Below are 19,704 nucleotides of genomic sequence, written 5' to 3'. Positions count from 1 at the left end.
ATATTAGAAGACTAATATTATTAATGACCCATGTTAGATGGGGGCCATGTTGGAGATTTTTCACTGGGGTCCTTAAGCTTCATGTTACACCACTGTAAAGCAGGCAGTATTCCCAGGTGCTGCGTCCTCAAATTAGATTTCTAACCAAATAATCAAACATATTCCTTCTCTAAAATGGACGTGCATATAATATGTGGGTACCTCAGCGTTTGTGGGAGCTTAGATGATTTCACGTGTCGCCTGCACAGTGCCTCCACCAGACTCTTACTTGAAGGATGGGTCGTCGTACTTTCTCCCACCAGGAGGTTCTCGGGCATCTCCTGCTCTGCAATCTACAAGTGGTAATGACACAATTAGGCTGCAGGGAGGTATGGAAAAGAGCATCAAGAAGGCACAACTGGTAGGCCCGACGTGCAACACAAGAGTAATGAGAAAGAAAATGTAACTACTTGTAAGGAGATGAATTTTCACAATAGCAATCACATAACACATACTAATCACAGCAGAGGATCAGCACTCCTCCCTGGTGTCTCTCACAGAGCGCTCCTCGTTGTATGTCTCTCACAGAGCAGTCCTCCTTGGTGTCCCTCACAGATCGCTCCTCCTTGGTGTCTCTCACAGAGCAGTGCTCCTTGATGTTTCTGTTATAGCAGAAGATGGAGTCCCTCAAGTTTAAGGGCCCCATCTATGCTATATAAGTCTGACAGTTATTTTAGGTAAAAACAACAGCAAGCTGAAATGTTCCTTCTTGTATCAATAGCGTTTCCTTGCTAAGAAGATAACATGTACTCCCTGGCCAGATGTTTCTTCTTGTAGCAATAATGTGTTCTTGCAAGAAGATAAAATGGCCTTGCTAACCAGATACGTCTAATTTAATATTTTAAAGCATACAGAGACTAGCTTTTTTCGCTTGTTCAGCTAAACTGTATAATCGAACCATATATGGCAAATCCGTTTCCTGCCTTCTGGGTGTATATTAGCCCTGTGTTTTGTAATAAAGTTTAGAGTATGTTTAGACACAAACATCCTGACCTGTGTCTTCTTCTCTCCGATATCATAATCCAAAGGATAGAAGACCAAGAATGCAGAGACGACAGCTGGCGCCCGAACAGGGACCTTGAGTTAATCTACCCAGGGGTGCTCGACCGGTCCGAGACGTGGGACGAGTGAAGCTCTCTGTTGGTGATATATACAGCGCTGAGGTAAGAATAACTGTTATATTCTACCTAATTATATCACTGCATAGAAGAGACTCCCTCACCCCCGAGCGGTCGTCTCCCCAGGTAATTCAACAGATTGTTGTCTGGCTCAGGTCCCTTTGAACCAGTAGAATCCCCTCAGATCAGTCCTGCCTTCTATCCTTTGGAGAATTTAAGAATGAAAGTATGGATCCAATGATTGTGTTGTGGATGTGTCCCGGGATTGATGTTTTTGGTCTGTTTTTCTGGCTGGCGTATAAGTCCTAGAGAGGCTAGTAGTGGAATGGTTCAGAAACCTTTGTGGCCCATTGTCTAAGTGACCATTGTCTAAGTGACTGAGGAGTCTCTTCTAGGTGAGGAGAACCGAAAAAAATGGGGAACCAAAATGCCAAGGAAGGCATTATAGCCAAAGACTTAGTAGTACGCAGAGAAGGGAAACAGGCACTGATTGGAATTGACAAAATATTGTGTAAAGCGGGAATGAATGAGAATGGAGAGATGAATGGAGAGAAATGGAAATCCTTCTTTAACTCCTATCATGGATGGCTGAAAGATAAGGGTCTGTTAGGGACAGTAGATGTATGGATGAATGCATGCGCTTATTTTGAAGGAAAGAATTGAAGAACTTGGAGACGGACCTTACAGACTGACAAAAACCGGAATGACAGATTTTCCTCCCTGTCCGCCCCCGACGTCACCCCACCCCAGTATCAGAATTCCCAGGAACCTAAATGTTGGGTTTGCCCCAGATGTGGACAGCAGAACCCCTTGACAGTAGACATCTGTGTGGCATGTGGAGGACCGAGATCCCACCCAGCTAGACAATTCCCAATGAGGACGGTAGTTGTGCCAGGAGCAGCGGGAGCAGCAGCAGGAGCAGGGGGGGATGCAGTGGTTCCAGGTCAGGAAGCTCGTACAATGTTAATGTATAGACCATGGAGTCCTTCAGAGCAGTTGTCAGTGATCTCCCAGCTGCCAGACCCATCCCAGTCCCCTATGGGTTTCGCTAGAATGATCACCACCATACAGGATACGTACAATGCAACTAGAATAGATCTGCAAGGGGTAATTAAGGGGAAATTGGCAGATGAAGCCCGCTATGATAGGTTGATAGATGAGACAAAAAAACAGTATGCCAATAGGACCGGACCCGTAGATGTAGAATCTAATGATGCAGCAGCTGGAGTCCTATTCGCAGCAGCGTTGGTAAAAGCATGTCAAGACAGGCAAGCAGAAAAGCAAGTTACACTAGAAGATAGAGTGCAAGGGAAGGAGGAAGATCCTAAGGATTATTTCTATGCACTAAAGAAAACCTGGTCAGAAATGGGGTTCAACCCCGGGAATAAGACTAGTGAGAGGGTATTAGCAAGTGCTTTCATGAATGGACTAAAGAAAGAGATTGCAGAGAAGGTAAAAGCAAGTAGACCAGACTGGAGATCAGTGAAGGCAGAAGATTTAGCTAGAATAGCTCAGGGGGCACAGCATGACATAGCGCAGGCAAAAAGAGCTGCCAGAATACATATAGTAGAGACGACCCCCAGAAACAACAGAGGCAGAGGACGGACTGAAGGAGGAGCACAGAAACTGTGTTACGGATGTAAAAAGCCAGGACATTTTAGAAAGAACTGTAGGACCAACCCGTATCCAAATGCTCAGAGTACGGGTCCTCCCTGGTGTCTCTCACAGAGCAGTCCTCCTTGGTGTCCCTCACAGATCGCTCCTCCTTGATGTCTCTCACAGAGCGCTCCTCCCTGGTGTCACTCACAGATCGCTCCTCGTTGTATGTCACTTACAGAGCAGTCCTCCTTGGTGTCTCTCACAGAGCGTCCCTCCCTGGTGTCTCTCACAGAGCAGTCCTCCTTGGTGTCTCTCACAGAGTACTCCTACCTGGTGTCACTCACAGAGCAGTCCTCCTTGGTGTCTCTCACAGAGCGTCCCTCCCTGATGTCACTCACAGAGCAGTCCTCCTTGGTGTCTCTCACAGATCGCTCTTCCCTGGTGTCTCTCACAGAGCAGTGCTCCTTGGTGTCTCTCACAGATCGCTCTTCCCTGGTGTCTCTCACAGAGCAGTCCTCCTTGGTGTCTCTCACAGATCGCTCCTCCCTGGTGTCTCTCACAGAGCAGTCCTCCTTGGTGTCTCTCACAGATCGCTCCTCCCTGGTGTCTCTCACATAGCAGTCCTCCTTGGTGTCTCTGTCAGAGCACTCCTCCCTGGTGTCACTCACAGAGAAGTCCTCCTTGGTGTCTCTCACAGAGCACTCCTCCTTGGTGTCTCTCACAGAGCGCTCCTCCCTGGTGTCTCTCACAGAGCGCTCCTCCCTGGTGTCTCTCACAGAGCGATCCTCCCTGGTGTCTCTCACAGAGCAGTCCTCCCTGGTGTCACTCACAGAGCAGTCCTCCTTGGTGTCACTCACAGAGCAGTCCTCCTTGGTGTCTCTCACAGAGCAGTCCTCCCTGGTGTCACTCACAGAGCAGTCCTCCCTGGTGTCTCTCACAGAGCAGTCCTCCTTGGTGTCTCTCACAGAGCAGTCCTCCCTGGTGTTACTCACAGAGCACTTCTCCCTGGTGTCACTCACAGAGCACTCCTCCTTGGTGTCTCTCACAGAGCGCTCCTCCCTGGTGTCTCTCACAGAGCACTTCTCCCTGGGGTCACTTACAGAGCACTCCTCCTTGGTGTCTCTCACAGAGCGCTCCTCCCTGGTGTCACTCACAGAGCAGTTCTCCCTGGTGTCTCTCACAGAGCGCTCCTCCCTGGTGTCTCTCACAGAGCAGTCCTCCTTGATGTCTCTCACAGAGCGCTCCTCCCTGGTGTCTCTCACAGAGCAGTCCTCCTTGGTGTCTCTCACAGAGCAGTCCTCCCTGGTGTCTCTCACAGAGCACTCCTCCCTGGTGTCACTCACAGAGCAGTCCTCCTTGGTGTGTCTCACAGAGCACTCCTCCTTGGTGTCTCTCACAGAGCGCTCCTCCTTGGTGTCTCTCACAGAGCAGTCCTCCCTGGTGTCTCTCACAGAGCAGTCCTCCCTGGTCTCACTCACAGAGCACTCCTCCTTGATGTCTCTCACAGAGCGCTCCTCCCTGGTGTCTCTCACAGAGCAGTCCTCCTTGATGTCTCTCACAGAGCGCTCCTCCCTGGTGTCTCTCACAGAGCAGTCCTCCTTGATGTCTCTCACAGAGCGCTCCTCCCTGGTGTCTCTCACAGAGCAGTCCTCCTTGATGTCTCTCACAGAGCACTCCTCCCTGGTGTCTCTCACAGAGCAGTCCTCCTTGGTGTCTCTCACAGAGCAGTCCTCCCTGGTGTCACTCACAGAGCAGTCCTCCTTGATGTCTCTCACAGAGCGCTCCTCCCTGGTGTCTCTCACAGAGCAGTCCTCCTTGATGTCTCTCACAGAGCACTCCTCCCTGGTGTCACTCACAGAGCAGTCCTCCTTGATGTCTCTCACAGAGCAGTCCTCCCTGGTGTCACTCACAGAGCAGTCCTCCTTGATGTCTCTCACAGAGCAGTCCTCCCTGGTGTCACTCACAGAGCAGTCCTCCTTGATGTCTCTCACAGAGCGCTCCTCCCTGGTGTCTCTCACAGAGCAGTCCTCCTTGATGTCTCTCACAGAGCGCTCCTCCCTGGTGTCTCTCACAGAGCAGTCCTCCCTGGTGTCTCTCACAGAGCGTCCCTCCCTGATGTCACTCACAGAGCAGTCCTCCTTGGTGTCTCTCACAGATCGCTCTTCCCTGGTGTCTCTCACAAAGCAGTCCTCCTTGGTATCTCTCACAGATCGCTCCTCCCTGGTGTCACTCACAGAGCAGTGCTACTTGGTGTCTCTCACAGATCGCTCCTCCCTGGTGTCACTCACAGAGCACTCCTCCTTGGTGTGTCTCACAGAGCACTCCTCCTTGGTGTCTCTCACAGATCGCTCCTCCCTGGTGTCTCTCACATAGCAGTCCTCCTTGGTGTCTCTCTCAGAGCACTCCTCCCTGGTGTCACTCACAGAGCAGTCCTCCTTGGTGTCTCTCACAGAGCGCTCCTCCCTGGTGTCTCTCACAGAGCGCTCCTCCCTGGTGTCTCTCACAGAGCGATCCTCCCTGGTGTCTCTCACAGAGCAGTCCTCCCTGGTGTCACTCACAGAGCAGTCCTCCTTGGTGTCACTCACAGAGCAGTCCTCCTTGGTGTCTCTCACAGAGCAGTCCTCCCTGGTGTCACTCACAGAGCAGTCCTCCCTGGTGTCTCTGACGCGCCCCTGGGCCTGTGTCGCGCTGCGCTGCGCATGCGGGAGCTTACCCGGAGCCGGATCTGTGGAGGGTTGTAGTCTCGTGGCGGTGACCCGGTCCGTGCCCAGGGAGTCAAACTAGACGGCAGTCCATTAGTAGTAAATGGTTGATGACTACGCCACCCGTTGAGTGCAGCCAGGGGGCTGCTGCTGCAGGGCAGACCGCTGAGGCCGATGGTGGGATTGTGCAGCGTGATAGTATAACCCCCAACGGGAGGGGTATGGCCTCAGGGCAGCCGACGTGGATGATGGGGGTAGCAGGAACCACTCAGAGACGGTACGGTGTAGTTCAGGGTCTTTACTGGTAACAACAAAAGACCCTCCCGGAGTACTTGCTAGCGGATGGGGCCTGGTCAGTCCTTGAGCAGATGGGATCTCCCCTGGCCAGGCGTAGTTGTAGGCCTCCCAAACTGACTGTACTCTTCTGGCTACCTTGCTAGGAGCTGATGTAAGTAGCCCACGTCCCTGAGTGTACCGTGTGGTGCTCACCCGTATGGCCGGTGACTCGGGGCCTTATAATGGCTTCCGCTCCACGATGGCGGTGCTGGTCCCACGCGTGTGACCGTGCCTTCGGGCTTCTGGGCCAGAGGACCTGAAATCCCCTGCCTGACGGATTCTGCTGCTGGGCAGGAATTAGTCCCCACAGCCTCGGACCCCGGGTCCGGTAAAAAGTCTTCTTAGTCAGGGCGAACTCTGCAGCTGCCAGCCCCTGACTCCTTGTAACTGCTGTTTCTTCCTATGCTGTCTCTACTTCTTCTCTTCTTCTACTCACTCACCCTGCCTCAGCCCCAGGTTTATATAGGGGAAGTTCTTCCCCTCCCAAGACTGGGCAGGAGGTGTGGCATGCACAGGATCCCTGACTAAAGGACCTCCCACCTGCTCTCAGACATAACATTCCGTTACTGTGGCAACCAGACCCCTGGGGTGTCACATTCCCCCCTAGTAAAATTTAGTACTCCGGGACTAAACACATTTAGAAAACATAACAAGGCAAAACATTAATAATACAATAAGAAAACACATAAAGATGGTTACGGCGTGTCCGCAACCGGGTGCAGTCTCTGAAGAAAGCAAGGTGTCCATTTCACCAACACAGGGAGACGTAACCAGGTAGGGGTCTGTTCTACCCCGAGTCCTTGACAGTCTTTAGTCCATCCTGGGTTACGCTCCAACTATATACAAGGATTCCCGGTAAATCCACCAAGGATTCCTAAAAACAACTAGAAATACAAAATTACACACAAGCAACTATAGACAGGTAAACATTATAAAATAGCTTAAACATTTAGATCCTCCAACGTGCGGGTAACTGGCCTCTAGTGGCCCTAGTGGACCTACGGAGCTGACTGTCTGGCCCTGAACTACAGGGTGTAGGAGCTGTCAAGGGTAAACTGGGCAGCTGTCTACCGGCTCTTTGTCTCACTAGGGGTACGGCAGGCTCACTATAAGCAGAGGGTTGATTCTCCTGTTCTACCTGTGTGGAGTCTTCTGCCTCCTGGACCGGCTGTTCTTCCAGCTCTACCCGTTGCTCCGTAGGTTCTTGGGATGATGGTTGGAGGAAGGTGAGTACGGGTACCACAACTGCACCATTGACTTGAGTCCAAGACCGAGGGAAGTCCCCGAGCACGGTACTAACCATATCTTCCCTTTCTCCCACGGGTCGATGGTCTTCTTGTTCCTCTTCAGGGTTCCTCAGTTGTTCGGGACACTTCTTCAGGTGGTCCCGGGATACAATGGCTGTGGTTTCCCCTCCGTCTTTACTGATGGTACAGACCTTCGGGTTCTCGTGGCTTGAGGGCAGTACGGTGTACGGGTCCTTCTCCCACTGGTCATCCAACTTGTGGAGCCGTCTTTTCCTCTTCAAGACCTGCTCTCCGGGTACCAGGGGAACAGCGGGAGCATACTGGTTGTAAGTCTTCTCTTGTCTTTCCCTAGCCTGACAGAGACTTCGCTCCACGCTCTCCTGTACTCTCCGGTACTGCTGCTGCCTCTCTGTGTCCCAGTCTGTTTCTGGTGAAGTGTCCTCAGGTGTCAGGACTCCCATTTCCAGGTCAACAGGTAACTTACCAGGTCTCGCCCTCATTAGGTAAGCCGGGGTACAGTTGGTGGAACCTACCGGGATGTGGTTGTATAGGTCCACCAGATCGGGCAACTTCTCAGGCCACAGACTGCGTTCTTCCAGGGGCAATGTTTTTAGAAGATCCATTACCACCTGGTTCATTTTTTCACAAAGTCCATTAGTTTGCGGATGGTAGGGTGTCGTCCTTATCTTCCGGCAGCCATACAGATTGCAGAATTCCTGGAAGACCTCCGCTTCAAAGGCAGGTCCCTGGTCCGTCAGCACTTGGTCCGGGTACCCGTGTGGACGGCAGAAGTGCTGCTGGAAGGCCCTAGCTGCTGTTTGAGCCGTTAAGTCCTTGACGGGGACGACAACCAAGAACCGGGAGTAATGATCCACGATGGTTAACGTGTAGACGTAGCCACTTCTGCTTAGGGTCAGTTTTACATGATCCAAGGCTACCAGTTCCAACGGTTGCCGGGTGACGATGGACTGCAGGGGAGTCTTCTGGCTGGCCCGGTCCTTCCTTCTCAGATTGCACGGGCCACAGTCTCTGCACCACTTCTCGATGGTTCCCCTCATGCCTACCCAGTGGAACCGCTCGCGCAGCAGGAACTCCAGCTTTTTCCACCCGAAGTGTCCAGCTCCGTCGTGGTATGCCTCCATCACCATGGCTGCGTCTCTTCGGGGCACCACTACTTGCCAGAGTAGTTCATGCGTCCGGGAGTTGACCATTCTGCGGCACAACTTCCCCTTGTGAAGGAATAGTCGACTCTTCTCCGCCCATAGTTGTTTGGCTTCCTCCGGAGCGTCTGGTTCAAGGCGAGCCTCCGGCCGAGTCAGCATCTCCTTCACCAGTCGGACGGCAGGGTCGCTGTCTTGCGTTTCCGCCCAGTTGTAGTGGGGTAAGGGGTTCAACGTAGCAGCTTGCTTACCCCTTACCCGGTGGGAATACTGGATAGTCCCATGACGGTGGAACGCAGGGAGTTCAACTTCTTCCAGTCCCTCCGGATCTTCTCCTTCGTCCGGCAGGTTGGGCATCCTGGACAGGGCGTCCGCGTTAGTATTGGAGCGTCCTGCCCGGTATTTGATTGTGAACTCGTAGTTGGACAGACGGGCCATCCACCTCTGCTCCAGGGCACCGAGTCTTGCCGTGTCCAGGTGTATCAACGGGTTGTTATCCGTGTATACGGTGAACCGGGAAGAAGCGAGGTAATGCCTAAAGCGCTCGGTGACTGCCCATACCACGGCCAGGAACTCTAGCTTAAATGAGCTGTAATTCTCGGGGTTCCTTTCGGTGGGTCGCAGTTTTCGGCTGGCATAGGAGATCACTCGTTCTCTCCCCTGCTGAATCTGGGATAGTACGGCTCCTAGCCCGATGTTACTGGCGTCGGTGTAGAGGATGAAGGGCTGGCTATAGTCTGGGTACGCCAAGATTTCATCCCCCGTGAGGGCCATCTTCAGCTGGCGGAAGGACTCTTCTTCTAGCTCTTCCCATTTGAAGGGCGGCTTCTGGTTCTTGGCCTTCCGGGACTGGCCTATCAGGAGGTCCTGCATAGGCGCTGCCTTTTTGGTGAAACCGGGAATAAACCTTCGGTAGTAGCCTACCAACCCCAGGAACTGCCGCACTTCTTTTACGCTGGAGGGGCTTGGCCATCCCTTAATTGCGGTGATCTTATCGAGGTCGGGAGCCACTCCGTCAGCGCTCACCACGTGTCCCAGGTATTGCACCTTTGGTTTCAGGAGGTGACACTTGGAGGGTTTCACCTTTAGGCCGTAACTCGCCAGAGCTTCGAACACCTCCGCCAGGTGTTTCAGGTGGTCCTCATAAGTTTTGGAGTATACGATGACATCGTCCAGGTACAACAGGACCGTCTCGAAGTTTCTGTGGCCCAGACAGCACTCCATTAATCGTTGGAAGGTTCCTGGGGCGTTGCAGAGTCCGAACGGCATGCAGGTGAACTCACTAAGTCCCATCGGGGTGGTGAATGCGGTCTTCTCCCGGTCCGCCTCTGCTACAGGAACCTGCCAGTACCCGCTAGTGAGATCCAAGGTAGAGAAGAAGTTAGCAGATCTTAAAGCAGCCAATGACTCCTCTATCCTTGGTAAGGGGTACGCATCCTTGTGTGTGATACGGTTGATTTTCCGGTAATCTACACACATCCTCATGGTGTTGTCTTTCTTTTTGACTAAAACTAGTGGGGCTGCCCAGGGGCTACAGCTATCCCGGATTACCCCAGCCTCCTTCATGTCTCTAAGCATCCCCTTGGCGTGTTGGTAATGTGCAGGGGGTACGGGTCGATACCTCTCTTTTATGGGAGGATGATCTCCCGTGGGGATGCGGTGTTCTACCCCCTTGACTCGCCCGAAGTCTAACGGGTGTTTACTAAACACTCTCTCATACTCTTGAACCACCCGATAGACTCCTTGTTTCTGATGTGAGGGAGTGGAATCAGTACCCAAATGTAGTTGCTGACACCAGTCCTCCATGTCTTTCTTAGAGCCGTTACCTTCCTCCGGGTGAGATGGAGGCAAGGGTTCCACAGATTGTATAGAATTTTGATTAGTGGTATATAATTTGGCTAGCGTGGCATACCGGGGCAGGTACACTTCCCTCTCCCCGATATTTATTATGCGAATGGGCACCCTCCCATGGCGTACATTGACCACCCCCCGTGCTGTCAAAATGGTGGGCCTACTGTCTGAGTAAACTGGTTCTACCATTGCCTGGTAATCTCTTCCTCTCAGACCAATAGCTGCCCGGCACCAAATCATCATTTCACTTTTTGGGGGCATGGCAATAGGAAAAGGGTCACACATTCTTACGCTACCAATCTCACCGCCGGAGAGTTCCACTTGTTGCCGTTGCATCAGTGCCCGGATCTCTTTCTGGAGCACCCGCTGCTCGCCGGAGCTGGCGTTCTTGGCAACCTGCTGTAAAAGGAAAATCACCTCTGCAAGACAATTTTCAATTACGTTAGTTCCTAGAGTTATTTTTGGGTGACTCTCATGTTTATCAATATCTACAATGATCAGTCCCTGTGCGGCCAGTTCGACTCTACCGATTTTGAGGGCCACCTCCTTAAATCCGATCTGTGGCACGGGCTGGCCATTGCTGGCGATGATACTCAAGTCGTCGTCAGGGTAGTGGGTAATATCCGAGTCATTCCAGTACTGCTTGAAGAGCACGTACGGGATGGTGGTGACCTGTGACCCGGTATCCAGTAGGGCACTCATGGGAATGCCATCCAGTACCACAGGCAAGACTGGACGTCCTCCCACATATCTGTCGCGCCAGTTCGATGGGCCTGGTGATCTTTTTCCTGGGGGTTGGCCCTCTACCCCAGGTTGTGCCCGTTTAAAGAACAGTACCTTTCCATATGTCCGGGTTGATTGCAGCGGCGGCAGATGGGTCGTCCGTCCTCGCTGTATCGGTCACTGGGTCTTCCTCTGGCCGGTGGGGTCCTCCTTGGTCGACGCCACGGGATGTCCTCCGGTCCGGATGCCAGCTGGATCTTCCCTGGGGTGGAGACCTGTAAAGACTGCACAGTTCGGGTTAGCGCAGCAACGCTCTTAGCTAGCTCTTGGACCTGATGGTGTAGGTCTGGAGCCGGGTCATTGTCCAAAGCCTGCGCATCAGCTCCCACAGGCCCTGCTGACAAGGGCGCCGCCTCCTGGTAGTAAGTGGTAGTGGGGCGCCTGTGGGTCACAACGCCACCTGGTGCCGGTTCTCGGAGCACCCGGATGGCTCTGTCCTTGAACTGTGCAAAGTCCAGATGGGGATCCTGTAAGGCCATTGCCCGCAACTGGGTTCAGTGGGCATTGCAATATAAACCCTCTATAAATTGTTCAGTCAACAGCCTGTCCTCGTTTCCCACCCCATCAGGGTCGGTCTGCTTTATGGCCCTCAGGGCCTCTTGTAGGTTTAGTGCATAGTCCCTTATACTCTCATGCGCTCGCTGCTTGCACCCGTAGAATCTAAGCTTAATCTCGGCTGAGGTGCGGGTATCAAAGGTGTCCTTCAGCCGGGTTAGTATCCCTGCGACAGTCTTCCTCCCAGGTGGCCAGGATTTTACTTCCCTTTTGGCTGCCCCGGTTAGTTGGGCCACCAGGATGCTCACTTTTTGCTCTTCTGTGAGGGGGTACACCTGGAAGAGGCTATCCAGCTTTTCTCTAAAGTCATGCAGGGTATGTGACTCCCCTGAGTACTGGGGTAGCCAAGCTGCTCCCGGGATATAGGGCATTGTGAAGGGCATAACTGCAGCAGCGGTAGCGCTGGCGGGGGTTGGGGCAGTGAAGCTCTCCTCCGTATCCGACATCTTCCTCCCCCCCTAGTGGACCGTGGCCTACCTTGCGATGATCCTCTTCCGTAGGCCGCGGCTCCGCAGTGGATCGTCAGGGTTGAGGACCTTCCGTCGCGCTCCTGTGACGTCGGCGTCTGCTGGGCTCCTTCCAGGACCTTACGCAACGTCCGGACGTGAGGCGGGGCTTCAGTTCTCGCGCGCTTTCGGAGTCCACGCCCCTCTTCTTCCCGCGCGGCGTCTCCAAGATGGCGCCGGATGGCGGGAAAACTCCTCGGATGGCGGGAAGAAGGCCGAAGATGGCGCCGGATGGCAGGAAAACTCCACGGATGGCGGGAATCTTCACCACTGGTAAGTTTGAACAGTCTTTTTCAGGCACGCAGTACCCGGTGGTTGCGGGCACGAAATCCTGCCGACTACGCCAAAGTTGACGCGCCCCTGGGCCTGTGTCGCGCTGCGCTGCGCATGCGGGAGCTTACCCGGAGCCGGATCTGTGGAGGGTTGTAGTCTCGTGGCGGTGACCCGGTCCGTGCCCAGGGAGTCAAACTAGACGGCAGTCCATTAGTAGTAAATGGTTGATGACTACGCCACCCGTTGAGTGCAGCCAGGGGGCTGCTGCTGCAGGGCAGACCGCTGAGGCCGATGGTGGGATTGTGCAGCGTGATAGTATAACCCCCAACGGGAGGGGTATGGCCTCAGGGCAGCCGACGTGGATGATGGGGGTAGCAGGAACCACTCAGAGACGGTACGGTGTAGTTCAGGGTCTTTACTGGTAACAACAAAAGACCCTCCCGGAGTACTTGCTAGCGGATGGGGCCTGGTCAGTCCTTGAGCAGATGGGATCTCCCCTGGCCAGGCGTAGTTGTAGGCCTCCCAAACTGACTGTACTCTTCTGGCTACCTTGCTAGGAGCTGATGTAAGTAGCCCACGTCCCTGAGTGTACCGTGTGGTGCTCACCCGTATGGCCGGTGACTCGGGGCCTTCTAATGGCTTCCGCTCCACGATGGCGGTGCTGGTCCCACGCGTGTGACCGTGCCTTCGGGCTTCTGGGCCAGAGGACCTGAAATCCCCTGCCTGACGGATTCTGCTGCTGGGCAGGAATTAGTCCCCACAGCCTCGGACCCCGGGTCCGGTAAAAAGTCTTCTTAGTCAGGGCGAACTCTGCAGCTGCCAGCCCCTGACTCCTTGTAACTGCTGTTTCTTCCTATGCTGTCTCTACTTCTTCTCTTCTTCTACTCACTCACCCTGCCTCAGCCCCAGGTTTATATAGGGGAAGTTCTTCCCCTCCCAAGACTGGGCAGAAGGTGTGGCATGCACAGGATCCCTGACTAAAGGACCTCCCACCTGCTCTCAGACATAACATTACATTACTGTGGAAAACCAGACCCCTGGGGTGTCACATCTCTCACAGAGCAGTCCTCCTTGGTGTCTCTCACAGAGCAGTCCTCCCTGGTGTTACTCACAGAGCACTTCTCCCTGGTGTCACTCACAGAGCACTCCTCCCTGGTGTCTCTCACAGAGCACTTCTCCCTGGTGTCACTTACAGAGCGCTCCTCCCTGGTGTCTCTCACAGAGCGCTCCTCCATGGTGTCACTCACAGAGCAGTTCTCCCTGGTGTCTCTCACAGAGCGCTCCTCCCTGGTGTCTCTCACAGAGCAGTCCTCCTTGATGTCTCTCACAGAGCGCTCCTCCCTGGTGTCTCTCACAGAGCAGTCCTCCTTGGTGTCTCTCACAGAGCACTCCTCCCTGGTGTTACTCACAGAGCAGTCCTCCTTGGTGTGTCTCACAGAGCACTCCTCCTTGGTGTCTCTCACAGAGCGCTCCTCCTTGGTGTCTCTCACAGAGCAGTCCTCCCTGGTGTCTCTCACAGAGCAGTCCTCCCTGGTGTCACTCACAGAGCAGTCCTCCTTGGTGTGTCTCACAGAGCACTCCTCCTTGATGTCTCTCACAGAGCGCTCCTCCCTGGTGTCTCTCACAGAGCAGTCCTCCTTGATGTCTCTCACAGAGCGCTCCTCCCTGGTGTCTCTCACAGAGCAGTCCTCCTTGATGTCTCTCACAGAGCGCTCCTCCCTGGTGTCTCTCACAGAGCAGTCCTCCTTGATGTCTCTCACAGAGCACTCCTCCCTGGTGTCTCTCACAGAGCAGTCCTCCTTGGTGTCTCTCACAGAGCAGTCCTCCCTGGTGTCACTCACAGAGCAGTCCTCCTTGATGTCTCTCAAAGAGCGCTCCTCCCTGGTGTCTCTCACAGAGCAGTCCTCCTTGATGTCTCTCACAGAGCACTCCTCCCTGGTGTCACTCACAGAGCAGTCCTCCTTGATGTCTCTCACAGAGCAGTCCTCCCTGGTGTCACTCACAGAGCAGTCCTCCTTGATGTCTCTCACAGAGCAGTCCTCCCTGGTGTCACTCACAGAGCAGTCCTCCTTGATGTCTCTCACAGAGCGCTCCTCCCTGGTGTCTCTCACAGAGCAGTCCTCCTTGATGTCTCTCACAGAGCGCTCCTCCCTGGTGTCTCTCACAGAGCAGTCCTCCCTGGTGTCTCTCACAGAGCGTCCCTCCCTGATGTCACTCACAGAGCAGTGCTCCTTGGTGTCTCTCACAGATCGCTCCTCCCTGGTGTCTCTCACAGAGCAGTCCTCCTTGGTGTCACTCACAGAGCACTCCTCCTTGGTGTCTCTCTCAGAGCACTCCTCCCTGGTGTCTCTCACAGATCGCTCCTCCCTGGTGTCTCTCACATAGCAGTCCTCCTTGGTGTCACTCACAGAGCAGTCCTCCTTGGTGTCACTCACAGAGCACTCCTCCTTGGTGTGTCTCACAGAGCACTCCTCCTTGGTGTCTCTCACAGATCGCTCCTCCCTGGTGTCTCTCACATAGCAGTCCTCCTTGGTGTCACTCACAGAGCACTCCTCCTTGGTGTCTCTCTCAGAGCACTCCTCCCTGGTGTCACTCACAGAGCAGTCCTCCTTGGTGTCTCTCACCGAGCACTCCTCCTTGGTGTCTCTCACAGAGCGCTCCTCTGGTGTCTCTCACAGAGCGCTCCTCCCTGGTGTCTCTCACAGAGCGCTCCTCCCTGGTGTCTCTCACAGAGCAGTCCTCCTTGGTGTCTCTCACAGATCGCTCCTCCCTGGTGTCTCTCACAGAGCAGTGCTCCTTGGTGTCTCTCACAGATCGCTCCTCCCTGGTGTCTCTCACAGAGCAGTTCTCCCTGGTGTCTCTCACAGAGCGTCCCTCCCTGGTGTCACTCACAGAGCGCTCCTCCTTGGTGTGTCTCACAGAGCACTCCTCCTTGGTGTGTCTCACAGAGCACTCCTCCTTGGTGTCACTCACAGAGCGCTCCTCCCTGGTGTCTCTCACAGAGCAGTCCTCCTTGGTGTCTCTCACAGAGCGCTCCTCCCTGGTGTCTCTCACAGAGCAGTCCTCCCTGGTGTCTCTCACAGAGCGTCCCTCCCTGATGTCACTCACAGAGCAGTCCTCCTTGGTGTCTCTCACAGATCGCTCTTCCCTGGTGTCTCTCACAGAGCAGTGCTCCTTGGTGTCTCTCACAGATCGCTCCTCCGTGGTGTCACTCACAGAGCAGTCCTCCCTGGTGTCTCTCACAGAGCGTCCCTCCCTGATGTCACTCACAGAGCAGTCCTCCTTGGTGTCTCTCACAGATCGCTCTTCCCTGGTGTCTCTCACAGAGCAGTGCTACTTGGTGTCTCTCACAGATCGCTCCTCCCTGGTGTCACTCACAGAGCACTCCTCCTTGATGTCTCTCACAGAGCAGTCCTCCTTGGTGTGTCTCACAGAGCACTCCTCCTTGGTGTCTCTCACAGATCGCTCCTCCCTGGTGTCTCTCACATAGCAGTCCTCCTTGGTGTCTCTCTCAGAGCACTCCTCCCTGGTGTCACTCACAGAGCAGTCCTCCTTGGTGTCTCTCACAGAGCACTCCTCCTTGGTGTCTCTCACAGAGCGCTCCTCTGGTGTCTCTCACAGAGCGCTCCTCCCTGGTGTCTCTCACAGAGCGCTCCTCCCTGGTGTCTCTCACAGAGCAGTCCTCCTTGGTGTCTCTCACAGATCGCTCCTCCCTGGTGTCTCTCACAGAGCAGTGCTCCTTGGTGTCTCTCACAGATCGCTCCTCCCTGGTGTCTCTCACAGAGCAGTTCTCCCTGGTGTCTCTCACAGAGCGTCCCTCCCTGGTGTCACTCACAGAGCACTCCTCCTTGGTATGTCTCACAGAGCACTCCTCCTTGGTGTCACTCACAGAGCGCTCCTCCCTGGTGTCTCTCACAGAGCAGTCCTCCTTGGTGTCTCTCACAGAGCACTCCTCCCTGGTGTCTCTCACAGAGCAGTCCTCCCTGGTGTCTCTCACAGAGCAGTCCTCCTTGGTGTCTCTCACAGAGCGCTCCTCCCTGGTGTCTCTCACAGAGCACTTCTCCCTGGTGTCACTCACAGAGCACTCCTCCTTGGTGTCTCTCACAGAGCGCTCCTCCCTGGTGTCTCTCACAGAGCACTTCTCCCTGGTGTCACTCACAGAGCACTCCTCCTTGGTGTCTCTCACAGAGCGCTCCTCCTTGGTGTCTCTCACAGAGCACTCCTCCCTGGTGTCTCTCACAGAGCGCTCCTCCCTGGTGTCCCTCACAGAGCAGTCCTCCCTGGTGTCACTCACAGAGCAGTCCTCCTTGGTGTGTCTCACAGAGCACTCCTCCTTGGTGTCTCTCACAGAGCAGTCCTCCCTGGTGTCTCTCACAGAGCAGTCCTCCCTGGTGTCACTCACAGAGCACTCCTCCTTGATGTCTCCCACAGAGCGCTCCTCCCTGGTGTCTCTCACAGAGCAGTCCTCCTTGATGTCTCTCACAGAGCGCTCCTCCCTGGTGTCTCTCACAGAGCAGTCTTCCTTGATGTCTCTCACAGAGCGCTCCTCCCTGGTGTCTCTCACAGAGCGCTCCTCCTTGGTGTCTCTCACAGAGCAGTCCTCCCTGGTGTCTCTCACAGAGCAGTCCTCCCTGGTGTCACTCACAGAACAGTCCTCCTTGATGTCTCTCACAGAGCGCTCCTCCCTTGTGTCTCTCACAGAGCAGTCCTCCTTGATGTCTCTCACAGAGCGCTCCTCCCTGGTGTCTCTCACAGAGCAGTCCTCCTTGATGTCTCTCACAGAGCGCTCCTCCCTGGTGTCTCTCACAGAGCAGTCCTCCTTGATGTCTCTCACAGAGCGCTCCTCCTTGGTGTCTCTCACAGAGCAGTCCTCCCTGGTGTCTCTCACAGAGCAGTCCTCCCTGGTGTCACTCACAGAACAGTCCTCCTTGATGTCTCTCACAGAGCAGTCCTCCCTGGTGTCACTCACAGAACAGTCCTCCTTGATGTCTCTCACAGAGCAGTCCTCCCTGGTGTCACTCACAGAACAGTCCTCCTTGATGTCTCTCACAGAGCGCTCCTCCCTGGTGTCTCTCACAGAGCAGTCCTCCTTGATGTCTCTCACAGAGCGCTCCTCCCTGGTGTCTCTCACAGAGCAGTCCTCCCTGGTGTCTCTCACAGAGCAGTCCTCCCTGGTGTCTCTCACAGAGCACTCCTCCTTGGTGTCACTCACAGAGCAGTCCTCCTTGATGTCTCTCACAGAGCGCTCCTCCCTGGTGTCTCTCACAGAGCAGTCCTCTCTGGTGTCTCTCACAGAGCGTCCCTCCCTGATGTCACTCACAGAGCAGTCCTCCTTGGTGTCTCTCACAGATCGCTCTTCCCTGGTGTCTCTCACAGAGCACTCCTCCTTGGTGTCTCTCACAGATCGCTCCTCCCTGGTGTCTCTCACAGAGCAGTCCTCCTTGGTGTCTCTCACAGAGCAGTCCTCCTTGGTGTCTCTCACAGAGCACTCCTCCTTGGTGTCTCTCACAGAGCAGTCCTCCTTGGTGTCTCTCACAGAGCACTCCTCCCTGGTGTCACTCACAGAGCAGTCCTCCCTGGTGTCTCTCACAGAGCACTCCTCCTTGGGGTCACTCACAGAGCAGTCCTCCTTGATGTCTCTCACAGAGCGCTCCTCCCTGGTGTCTCTCACAGAGCAGTCCTCCTTGATGTCTCTCACAGAGCGCTCCTCCCTGGTGTCTCTCACAGAGCAGTCCTCCCTGGTGTCTCTCACAGAGCAGTCCTCCTTGGTGTCTCTCACAGATCGCTCTTCCCTGGTGTCTCTCACAGAGCAGTGCTCCTTGGTGTCTCTCACAGATCGCTCCTCCCTGGTGTCTCTCACAGAGCAGTTCTCCCTGGTGTCTCTCACAGAGCATCCCTCCCTGGTGTCACTCACAGAGCGCTCCTCCTTGGTGTGTCTCACAGAGCACTCCTCCTTGGTGTGTCTCACAGAGCACTCCTCCTTGGTGTGTCTCACAGAGCGCTCCTCCCTGGTGTCTCTCACAGTGCAGTCCTCCTTGGTGTCTCTCACAGAGCAGTCCTCCCTGGTGTCACTCACAGAGCAGTCCTCCCTGGTGTCTCTCACAGAGCGCTCCTCCCTGATGTCTCTCACAGAGCAGTCCTCCTTGGTGTCAATCACAGAGCAGTCCTCCTTGATGTCTCTCACAGAGCGCTCCTCCCTGGTGTCTCTCACAGAGCAGTCCTCCTTGATGTCTCTGACGCGCCACCTGGGCCAGTGTTGTTGGGGATACCCGGAGCCGGATCAGATGGGGGTTGTAGTCTCCGAGTGGCTGTGACCCGGTCCGTGCCCAGGGTGTCAAGCTCAGTGTGTGGCAGTCCTTACTGATGTTACTAAAGTTCTTTATGTCGACTACGCCACCCGTTGAATTGCGGTCACTACGGCCGCCGCTGCAGCAGGGTCCGTTGAGGCTGATGGTGTTTGTGCAGCTCAGGTAGTATAACCCCCAACGGGAGGGGTATAGCCTCAGGGGGGTCAGGTGCAGAGGATGGTGGTTGTGGAAGTGCAGGGAAGATGGTAATGAGAGTCAGAGTCGGGTTGTGCAGTTCAGGGTTCTTTACTTACTGCTGTTCTTGTACCGGTCACTCCGGCCTTGAGTGACCACCCGAGCCGCGCTGCGTCCACCAGGTCCTGGACTCGGCCAACCCCCAAGTAGTTCTGGAGCGTGGTTCTGAGCTCCCTTTCTGTCCTGTCCTCGTCTCTGGCCTTCCCCACCAGGGATCCACCTATGTCCGGCTCCCTTGGGCCTCCTGTTGGTGAACCCTTGTCTCTGGGTTCCCTGACCCTATGCGTGGTCTGCCTTCCGGGTAGATATAGTGGGTGGCCGTGGCAGATTCTGCCCACGGCCTCCGGTTCCTGGCTAAGGTGTGCTGTAGCCTCTGCCAGCTTGGGATCCGGTACCCTGTTGCCAACTCTTCACCCTCTGGTCTAATTTGGGCTCTTGGAGTTCCTTCTTTCTCCCCCTCTGGGTCTTTCTCTCTCCTCTCTCTCTCTGGGTCTTGGGCTGCTCTGCTCCTCTGCTCTCTTCAGGTTACACTCTGACAGACTGACTGACCCTGATCTAAGATGGTTCCCACCTTATATACTCCCTCTATGTGTGAGCTCAGGTGACCAGCACCCAATGAGCTCCTAGCACTACCCAGGCTGCTCCCCCTATCTGCCCCTACACTACTGGGATATTCCACCCCCCTCCCACTCCAGCCAAGGACAGACTCGGTCGTACCTGCACATTATTAAGTGGGAGTACCATTGGTCCGTCCTCCGGAAATGGGATGTGTGTAGTGCATGCAGCTAACTGAGCTCAGTTCCACACTCCATCCTTACCCGGGAGTGGAATATCACACCTCTGGGTTGAGGTGCAATACCCCTGTAGCAGCCGATTCCTCAGGGTGCTACATTCCCCCCTGGTAAATCACAGCACGTCCTCGGGCTGTAAGATATAAAAAAAACATCCACAAACATACAATTATTTTTCATAAACATAAACATATAAAACATA

The sequence above is a fragment of the Phyllobates terribilis genome, unplaced genomic scaffold, assembly GCF_046119375.1.
Source record: "Phyllobates terribilis strain yellow unplaced genomic scaffold, ASM4611937v1 Scaffold_9__5_contigs__length_417890890, whole genome shotgun sequence".
Taxonomy (NCBI): domain Eukaryota; kingdom Metazoa; phylum Chordata; class Amphibia; order Anura; family Dendrobatidae; genus Phyllobates; species Phyllobates terribilis.
Note: the sequence above shows the minus strand (reverse complement) of the source record.